The following is a 10,081-nucleotide window of genomic DNA, read 5'->3' as shown; positions in this document are numbered from 1 at the left end:
TTTTTTTAGAGAAAATTCTCTGAAAACCATAAGATGCTATAAAAATTTATTTTTTAATACATTTTCACACAGCCCTTCCCTTTCTTACTGGAATTTGGGTATGCTACTGAAAGAGGAGCAACTGTCTTGTGAGTGCAAAGCCACCAACCTTTAAGGTGGCTTTTGTCACATGAGAAAAATAAAACTGTTTAAGACAAACCCAACATAATCCTAAATGGTACAGTGACGTTAAGTAGTTTGTTGTTGGTGACTCACAACGTAGTAGTGGCAGTAGACAGTGAACTCCTTTACACTTGTCCAGAGCCCACATTCTTTCACTTATGACTTGTTCTACGTTGTCATTTCCCAAGGGTCAGAGCATACGGCTCTATAATGGATGACATAAAGGATTATAAACATGAAGAGACAGAACAATGAGCTCTGCCTTCCAAAAACTTACAGATAGGCAGGTAAGATGAGCCATAGTCACAATAACCTACAATACTATAACCTATAATACTAAACAGAAAAAGAGATGTTAGAAAACAGAAATCACTGAAGTGTGACTGTATTATTAGCATCATCATTCATAATCATTGTAAGGACCATTATTGGTAGCTGTAGTCACAGTGATAAGACTTCTGGTTAGTAAGTTGTCACTTCAGTGCTTCCTCTCTACATCTCTGGAGGGCCCACCAATAGACCAGGAGAAGAGGAACTGCTACCTTCTCTAGTGCAGCCCATCCCCTTCAGGTACAAATTCAGCCCAATACCACCTGAAGTCACATGCTCTGACTGTTGTTAGATTTGGGACAAAAATCCCCAGGAGCACTGAAAAAACAGACAAGGTGCCCACAAAAATGCTTTAGAAGAAAGAGGTAGAGAGCCCCTAGTTGCCTTCTCTTTCAAGATAGTACTCTTGAAAGTGTGCCCATGAACTGTGCCCCCAGAAAACCTTTCTCCCATGCTCAGCTTCTACTGGGCACTCCCAGCCCCAAGGCCTGCCTGGTGTGGTTTCCCCAGGGGTCCACTTGTATCCTCTTGCAGCTGCTCATTGGACACAGCCTTCACTGAGACCTCTTCAACTCCAAAAATGATGTGATATGTGTGTTTTGTTTTTGTTTTGAGGGAGAGGAGGAAAGGAGGCACAAAGAGCCTAGGACAAAGGGTGTGCTTGATATAAAGAATCAGGGAAAGGAATACTTGGGGTCCCTGGCAAAATTTCAAAGTGAAGTTTATCCAAGCTGTCCTCTCACTCATTCCTCTACAGCCCCTGACCCTTTTCCACCTCTCTGCAGCCCTCACTTGCCCCAGATTTCCTCAGAAGTCCAGTGCCCTCTTTCCTCCTGCAATATGTCCTTCTCCTCAACTTCCCAAGGCACCAAACTTGGGAAAGCACCTTTCCCAAACTGTCCAGTGCACCAGCATTCACTCTTCCTCTTTCCTTTCACATCACAAGCTTCTTCCTTTTACAGCAGCTTGGCAAGTGCTCAGAAAGCAGAAGGATTACAGTAATTCAAACAAAAGTAAGATGGTTCCGCTGTAACCTTCCAAGGGATTTCCTGAATCACACAATATATATTTTTAATGTATAGAATTCAAAATATTATCGGTAAAAGGCTTTTATTGGTTATCTGCAGGATACCTGTTATTAAAAGCATTCTATGTATTTAGCCAACACAATTTTAATAGAAAGTTACATGAAATATAGAAAAGAAAAACTGCACAGCACCAGGTACAAAATCAGTGCTGAAGGAATGTGTGTTGGATTATGTGTATATTCAAATTCTCACCATTAATGTCTGATGGCCTGGTGGTATAATCATGATGCATTTCTTTCACTATGAGGAAGATTAAATATATTTAAGCCTTTTATCTTGTTTAAAATCTGTATTAGGGAACTACTATATCCAAAACACCATGCTAGTTTGTGAAAGGAGAATGATAGAAAGATGAAAAAGACATGGTGCCCACCTTAAGAAAAAAAAAAAACCTACAACATTGAAGGGAAGGCAAACCAAAGTGTAAATGGCATCAAAGATTGGTATTGGTGTGGGTATGGGGGCAAAAATGCTGATATTGTTCCTGCCAAGAATATTTGCGCTTCTAGTTCCAATCAAATATATTCCTACTGCTGACAAATGTTATTCCAGAACAGTAGATTGATGGCCAATCAGGATTACAGCATCCAACACAGTCCATGCATGTTCACACTTTGCCATTTTTTCAGGTGACATTGCTGCATCTCACAATTTTTAAACTTCAAGAACATATATTGCATTTCTCACCCCCTATTTTCCATTCCATGACTGAAAGATAAAGGTTGTGGTTAAGTAGAAACTCCATGTACAGGCTCAGGGAGAAAGAAAAATAAAACTCTTAGACTAGACAACTAAGGGAAAAAAACATTTTCTGCAATAATTTTATATGATGGATAAGACTACAGGGTGGGTAATGTAGAATGGATAAACCAAAATGATAGAATGGATAAGCCAAAGACAATGAAAGTGAATATTTAATATCTCTCCCTATGTGCCAGGAACTGTGCTAAATGTTTCACCTTCATCAACACTTTTCTTACTTCTCAGAAATCCTTAGACATTGGAACTATTTTCACTTTACCAAGGAATTGGAGGCTACTAACAGTTAAATTTTCCAAGAGAACATAGAGAACATGTAGTTGAACTGAGATGCTAATTCAGGATTTACTGACAGCAAAATCCATTTTCTTAACCACTTTCCTAAACGTATTGTTAGTTTTTCCCATGGGGGTAGGGAATGTACACTCATGGAAAAATGAAAATCATGAAGACAAGTTTTATTTCACTTCACTTTTTCTCCTCAAGACTGCCATTATTTCCTTTCCCCCCTACTCAATAATTCACAGCCTGGCCTTTGCTTTTAGTCGATCTGAGTCACAAAATGTGCTTTGAAGTCCAAGCTTGGACAAAGTGAGATAAGGGCAGGCTCCAACCATCCTCAAAGAATTCCCATTTTGTTTATTTTACTCATAGGCCTTGATCTTTTGATCTGTTTGTTCCTGCTTTCAGGACACTTGAGTGCTTGCTTAGGGCATGTCTTCCAACTCAAACCAGCTATTCAAACCCACAAGTTCCAATCTGGGCTCTTGTAAGTTAAGGTTCCCAGGTTCTTGGAAAGCCATGGGGACCTCAGACAGGGAGCAGGCAGGGCTGACTGCATGTGAGAATATGAGGGAGTAAAAACTGTTGGATTTTGTATTCATCACCCCCATAAATAGGCACAATGTTTTTGTACCTTGTAAACAGTCAAAAACATTCCCTCCCTTTCAGTGTGTATCACTTTGATCTTCTCAACAACACAGGGAGGGGTGTTATAATATCACTTTGGTTTATAGATGAGGTAATAGACTTGGAGTGTGTTCACTCCATCAGTAAATAGCAAAGCTGAGACTCAATCTCAGATCTTCTGACCCCTGATAATATTCTTTCCCAGAGAGCATACTATCACTACTTTTTAAATATTAAATTTTATCTGCATTAAATAAGAAATGTAACTGGTTCATTGTTAATGAGAGCAACTTAAGTAGATCAAAACTAAAAGTGAGATTCCAACTCACCTACCATTTTGGCTTCTGTGACTTCTAGTCATCGACATGACAAACAACACATGGTAGTAACTGAGTTCTAAGAGGCCAAGATGTAAGTCCTATGTTTTAAGATGAATATTGTATTAGTCCTTTTTCATGCTGCTGATAAAGACATACCTGAGACTGGGAAGAAAAAGAGATTTAATTGAACTTACATTTCCACATGGCTGGGGAGGCCTCAGAATCATGGCAGAAGGCAAAAGGCATTTCTTACGTGGTGAAGGCAACAGAAAATGAGGAAGATGCAAAAGCAGAAACCCCTGATAAAACCATCAGATCTTGTGACACTTGTTCACAGCCACGAGAAGAGTATGGGGGAGACGTCCTCCATGATTCAAATTATCTCCCACTGGGTTCCTCTTACAACATGTGAGAATTATGGGAGTACAATTCAAGATGAGATTTGGGTGGGGACACAGAGACAAACCATGTCATTCTGCCCCAGCCTCTCCAAATCTCATGCCCTCACATTTCAAAACCAATTATGCCTTCCCAACAGTCCCCCAAAGTCTTAACTCATTTTAGCATTGACCCAAAAGTCCGCAGTCCAAAGTCTCATCTGAGACAAGGCAAATCCCTTCTGCCTGCTAGCCTGTAAAATGAAAAGCAAGCTAGTTACTTCCTAGATACAATGGGGAAACAGGTATTGGGTAAATACAGCCATTCCAGATGGGAGAAATTGACCAAAACAAAGGGGTTAGGGCACATGCAAGTCTGAAATCCAGTGGGGCAGTCAAATTTGAAAGCTCCAAAATGATCACCTTTGCCTCCAGGTCTCACATCCAGGTCACGCTGATGTAAGAGGTGGGTTCCCATGGTCTGGGCAACTCCGCCCCTGTGGCTTTGCAGGGTATAGCCTCCCTCCCAGCTGGTTTCAAGGGCTGGTGTTGAGTATCTGTGGCTTTTCCGGGTGTGCAGTGCAAAGCTGCAAGTGGATCTACCATTCTGGGATCTGGAGAACGCTGACACTCTTTTCACAGCTCCACTAGGCAGTGCCCCAGTGGGGACTCTGTGTGGGGGCTCCAACCCCACATTTCCCTTCTGTACTGCCCTAGCAGATGTTCTCCATGAGAGTCCTGCTTTTATAGCGAACTTTTGCCTGGGCATCCAGGTGTTTCCATAAATCTTCTGAAATCTAGGCGGAGGTTCCCGAACTACAATTCTTGACTTCTGTTCACCTACAGGCTCAAAATCATGTGGAAACTGCCAAGGCTTTGAGACTTGCACCCTCTGAAGTCTCAACCCAAGCTCTACATTGGTGCCTTTCAGCCATGGCTGGAGCAGATGAGACAGAGAGCACCAAGTCCCTAGACTGCACACAGCATGGGGACCCTGGGCACTGCCAACAAGACCGTTATTTCCTCCTAGACCTCCAGGTCTGTGATGGGAGAGGCTGTTGCCAAGGTCTCTGACATGCCTTGGAAACATTTTCCCCATTATCTTGGGGATTAACATTCAGCTCCTCATCACTTATGCAAATATCTGGAGCCGGCTTGAATTTCTTCTCATAAAATGGGATTTTCTTTTCTATCTCATTGTCAGGCTGCAAATTTTCCAAACTTTCATGTTCTGCTTCCCTTTTAAAACTGAATAGCTTTAACAGCATCCAAGTCACCTCTTGAATGCTTTGCTGCTTAGAAATTTCTTCTACCAGATACCCTAAATCATCTCTCTCAAGTTCAAAGTTCCACAAATCTCTAGGGCAGGGGCCAAATGCCACCAGGCTCTTTTCTAAAACATAACAAGAATCACCTTTGCTCAAGTTCCCAACAAGTTCCTCATATCCATCTGAGACCACCTCAGCCTGGATTTCATTGTCCATATCATTATCAGTATTTTTGTCAAAGCTGTTCAACAAGTCCCTAGGAAGTTCCAAGCTTTCCCACATTTTCCTGTCTTCTTCTGAGCCCTTCAAACTGTTTAAACCTCTCCCTGTTATGCAGTTCCAAAGTTGCTTCTACATTTTCGGGTATCTTTTCAGCAATGCCCCACTCTACTGGTACCAATTTACTGTATTACTCTGTTTTCATGCTGCTGATAAAGACATACCCAAGACTGGGAAGATAAAAAGGTTTAATTGGACTTACAGTTCCACATGCCTGGGGAGGCCTCAGAATCATGGTGGGAGGTGAAAGGCACTTCCTACATGGTGGCAGCAAGAGAAAATAAGGAGGAAGCAACAGCAGAAACAGCTGATAAAACCATCAAATCTCGTGAGACTTGTTAACCACCTCGAGAAGAGTATGAGGAAAACTGCCTCCATGATTCAAACTATCTCCCACTGTGTCCCTCCCACAACACATGGGGATTATAGGAGTACAATTAAAGATGAGATTTGGGTGAGGACACAGAGCCAAATCATATCAAATATTAAACATAAAACCAGATGTTATTGACACGCATCTTGTCCTCTAATGTTCTCACCTTTGCTCTAATTCTAATGATGTGGCTTATTAATTAGGCAATTGCAGCCATCAACTAAGGTTACAAAATAGCCACACTACCCATATCTCAGTGGCTTAACAAAATGCAAGTTTATTTTTTGGTCCTATAAAATCCAAAATGAGTATTTCTAATCAGCTCTCTTCTAGTTGATGCAGCAGGGACTTGGGTTTGGAAGAAACCATCTCACATTCCACCATCTTCAATTCATGACTAATGTCACCACTGAACAGAAAAGAGTGTGAAATATTGTATGGGAGATCTTTATGAGCCATATCTAAAAGGGGTATATGTCAAGACTCAGTCACAAACAAGACAGCTGGGAAACGCAGTCAAGCTGCATTCTAAGGAGAAAGAAGAAATGGATTTGTGATCAGCTAGTGGTCTCTGCCACATACTTCCATTGCTCAAGATGTATTTGGAATTCCCATTTTAAAGTTATTTTCAAAGTCAGTTTATGATCCTATAAGAAAAATAAGGGATGAGATGATTCTATATATGTGTGTATATATATGTATACACACACACATTTTACATATATATATGTATGTGTATATATATATCATTTGAAGTACATGTGACCAAAAATTGTATTATCAGCTTATCAACTAATGTATTCATTGAGTCTGGCCTCTGCATTAGTAAGGGTTTTCCAGAGAAACAGGACCAATAGGAGATTTACTTTCTATCTCTCTCTCTCTCTCTCTCTCTCTCTATCCGTCCGTCTGTCTACCTACCTACCTATATATCTTAAGAATTTGCCTCACATAATTATGGAGGATGACAAGTCCCAATACCTACATAAGCAAGCTGGAGACCCAAAAGAAGTGATGGTGTACTTCCAGTCCAAGTCTAATAGGCTGGAGACCCAGGAAGAGCCAGTGCTTTCATTCAAGTCCAAAGGAAAAAAATATAAAAAATACTTATGTCCCATCTTGATTGTAGTTATGCAGAAGGAATTCTTTCATACTCAGACTTTTTGTTCTATTAAGGTCTTCAACTAATTGGATGATGCCCACTGCAATTAGGGATGGCAGTGTGCTTCACTCATTCTACCAATTCAAATGTTAATCTCATCCAGAAATACACTCACAGACACACTAGAATAATCATTAACCAAATATCTGGGTACCCTGTGGATCAGTCATATTGACACAAAATTAATCATCAGAGCTCCCAATAACCTTTGGCGACTTATAAAATTTATTGTTTACAAGTTACATATCTGACAGCATTAAGAAACCAGATAATGCAATGCACTTGTTGAAGGCAATTTCCAAAGAGATTTTCCAAAAGTATTTTGGACTTTGGCCTCTCAAAGTCTACATTCAAGAAGATAACATTCATATGTATATTTATCTGTTAATTTATATCATTTATATGTTCTGTATGATTGATATGAACTAAATTACGTGTATGGAGTTCATTGTCTGCTAGAAAACTCTAGTAACAGCTGAGACTCTCAGAGTGCCAAAGGTAAGATTTTCATGTAACCTGAGATAACCTGAACCAATGAAATATCTTTAATCTGGAAGTTGGAGAATACTGTCAACATTCCTGGGTGAAGTCATAAAATACTGCATAAACAAAATGGAAGCATTGCAGTTCAGAGATGATAGTGATGATGAAGGTGACGTTGTTGGAAGGAAGAGGTTGTTTTAGCAAGGACATATACGGATCCTCATTTCCAACCCAATTTTAGATTTCTCTCAGCAGAGGAATCACCCTTGTATTTCTTTCATATTCTTACACCACCTGGTACAGCGCCCAACACAGAGTAAGTGGTCAACAGATTTCTATTTGTAAACAATAGGGTTTTCAACAGATACCCAATGCCCTGAATATCACATTCTGCTATTGTGCCATTATCCTGTTCAATCAAGTTGTGTGCATCAGTTTAAGACATGCACAGTTATTTTAGTGTTCTACACCACCCATTATAGTCTTCATAATAATTTTACGAAGTCCTGAGAAGTATCATCCAATTTTGTGACCCCAAAACATCTTTTACAGATAAGTGAATAGTCTTGAGGAGGAGGCATCTTCAGCTGTTTTTTTCATCAGTATATCTCTTTTCTAACTTCTGCATAACTTTCCATCAGGCTAAAGACTTATGAAAACGGCACCTTATATGCTTCCTACACCAATTACAGGGTACTCTACATCCTGAAAGAAAGGGAATGCATTTGTGTCTAGAGCTCCTGATGGGTTAACTACCCATGTTATATGTCATATCTCATCACCTGGCGTTCCAGATAGTCTAATATTTTTCTTTTATGACCTCTCCTTATAAGGTTGTATCTTTCATCTCCACACTGTAAATTTTGGTCCTTCCCATTCTTAATTTATTGAGCCAGAGTCCATGTAAGAACAGACTGTGGTCCCCTCAGTGACATGGCAAAACTTAGCCTAGTAAGTTGAGGGATATGCCGAACCAGTGAGTAATGTCTGGGAACTCTTTGGCTGACGTCCTCCTGTGCAAGGACAAATTTGCATTCTCACAAGTTCTCAGAATGTTTCTCCTTTAGGAACAATATCTGACACTGGAATTTTTGAAACCTGCAGTATTGTGTCAAGCCAAGCCTCTTTCCTGGTAGGAAAAATGAAAGCCAATTTTCTTCTTCATTCTTGTGACTGGTTCATTGTGCTATGACCTTGTGTAGACTAGCCTTTAATTCCCTCAGAGATCTGTGTAGACGACTTGGCATCTCAATATGTGTTTTCATGGCAATCTAGGGTCTGGTACCTTCCCTACCCCCCACAGCCACCATTTAGTGATCACTTCTTGGACTTCTGCCTCACTTACTTTCACTACACAATTTAGAACTTAATTATACACGACTTTATATTTTGGACTCTTGTTTCTCAGTCTACACTGCTAATTTGTTAAAGGAATGGATTGTATTTTATGCCTCTTCTGAATCCCACCCAAAGCACCCAGCATCCTGCTCTGAGTAACCTAAGAGTCACTCACTAAATAGGTGCCATGATGATGAAATCATACGAATGGCTTTTGATGACATACCAGATCTTACACATTCAAATGAATGCTTTCCTTGGCAAGGCTGCCACCTGGAAGGCTACCCACATATGCCAGTGATGTTATCAATGCTCAAAATAATGTTTCAGTGACTCTCTCTGCTTGAATTAAACTGAATATCTTGGATAATTATTTAATGTTTGTTATTTAGCGTCTACTATCAATGCATGGCACTGTTTTTAGTGGGTACCACAAATATATTAAGATACAATTCCCTGGTCTCAGACTGTTTGCAGTTTTATGTATAGGGTCAGAAAAGGTTGTGACAGCAATTTTATAAGGTAAAATGTGGCAAATATCATAAGGAAGGTATAAAGGATTATAGGGATCAGAGAGAGAAGAGGTAATTTACAGCTGAACCTAAACGGGACATATAACTTCAATCCTTATCTTTGTAAATCATTGTAAATATTTATTAGATAATTGTTTTGGTCTTAAGCAACAACTAAAAACTACTTAGAACTAGTTAGGGAATAAATTATGAAAATAATTGGGTAATATGATTAAAAAATTGGAATGGAGCAATAAATCATATCCTTAAGTTGGAAACTTCTTTTGAAGAGAACTGTTTCTTCAAACAGAAAAACGTAATAGTCACCTGAACCAATCAGGGATCATAAGATAATTATGATGTCATTCACACCTGTCTAGCATCTAATTTTTGACCATTCATCTCCATGCGCCATTTGTACTTGTTTCCTCATTTGCAAAAGTAAAGAACATAAGCCAGATCAAAGGTTTTCAGTGGAATTATGAAAATATCCAGGAGTTATGGGCTTCCCTATGAGATTTCACTTGAATAAATAGATGGCAATAAAATAGTATTTGAGAATTGCTAGACTTCTTCACTGTTGAGTTCTCTCACAGCTCACATGTTCTATGCTGTGCACATAGTAAATGAGCTCCAACCACCAGTGCCACTGGGTGAAAAGAAACAACCAATTGCCCGCTGCAGATGATCTGCCCATGACCAAAATTTCTCGGGGATTCCC

At 39.8% G+C, this 10,081-nt stretch overlaps 1 long non-coding RNA gene across 1 annotated transcript in view; it reads left to right on the top strand.

Moving 5' to 3' along the window:
• Positions 1–347: 347 nt before the first annotated feature.
• LOC105493500 (uncharacterized) overlaps positions 348–10,081 on the top strand; it is a 29,086-nt gene continuing 19,352 nt past the window's right edge. The window contains exon 1 of the long non-coding RNA XR_011608741.1: positions 348–449. This is a non-coding gene — a long non-coding RNA (uncharacterized lncRNA). The remainder of the gene's footprint in view (positions 450–10,081) is intronic.

The sequence above is a fragment of the Macaca nemestrina genome, chromosome 1 (genome assembly GCF_043159975.1).
Source record: "Macaca nemestrina isolate mMacNem1 chromosome 1, mMacNem.hap1, whole genome shotgun sequence".
NCBI classification, from domain to species: domain Eukaryota; kingdom Metazoa; phylum Chordata; class Mammalia; order Primates; family Cercopithecidae; genus Macaca; species Macaca nemestrina.
This window is presented reverse-complemented; position numbering and strand designations above follow the sequence as displayed.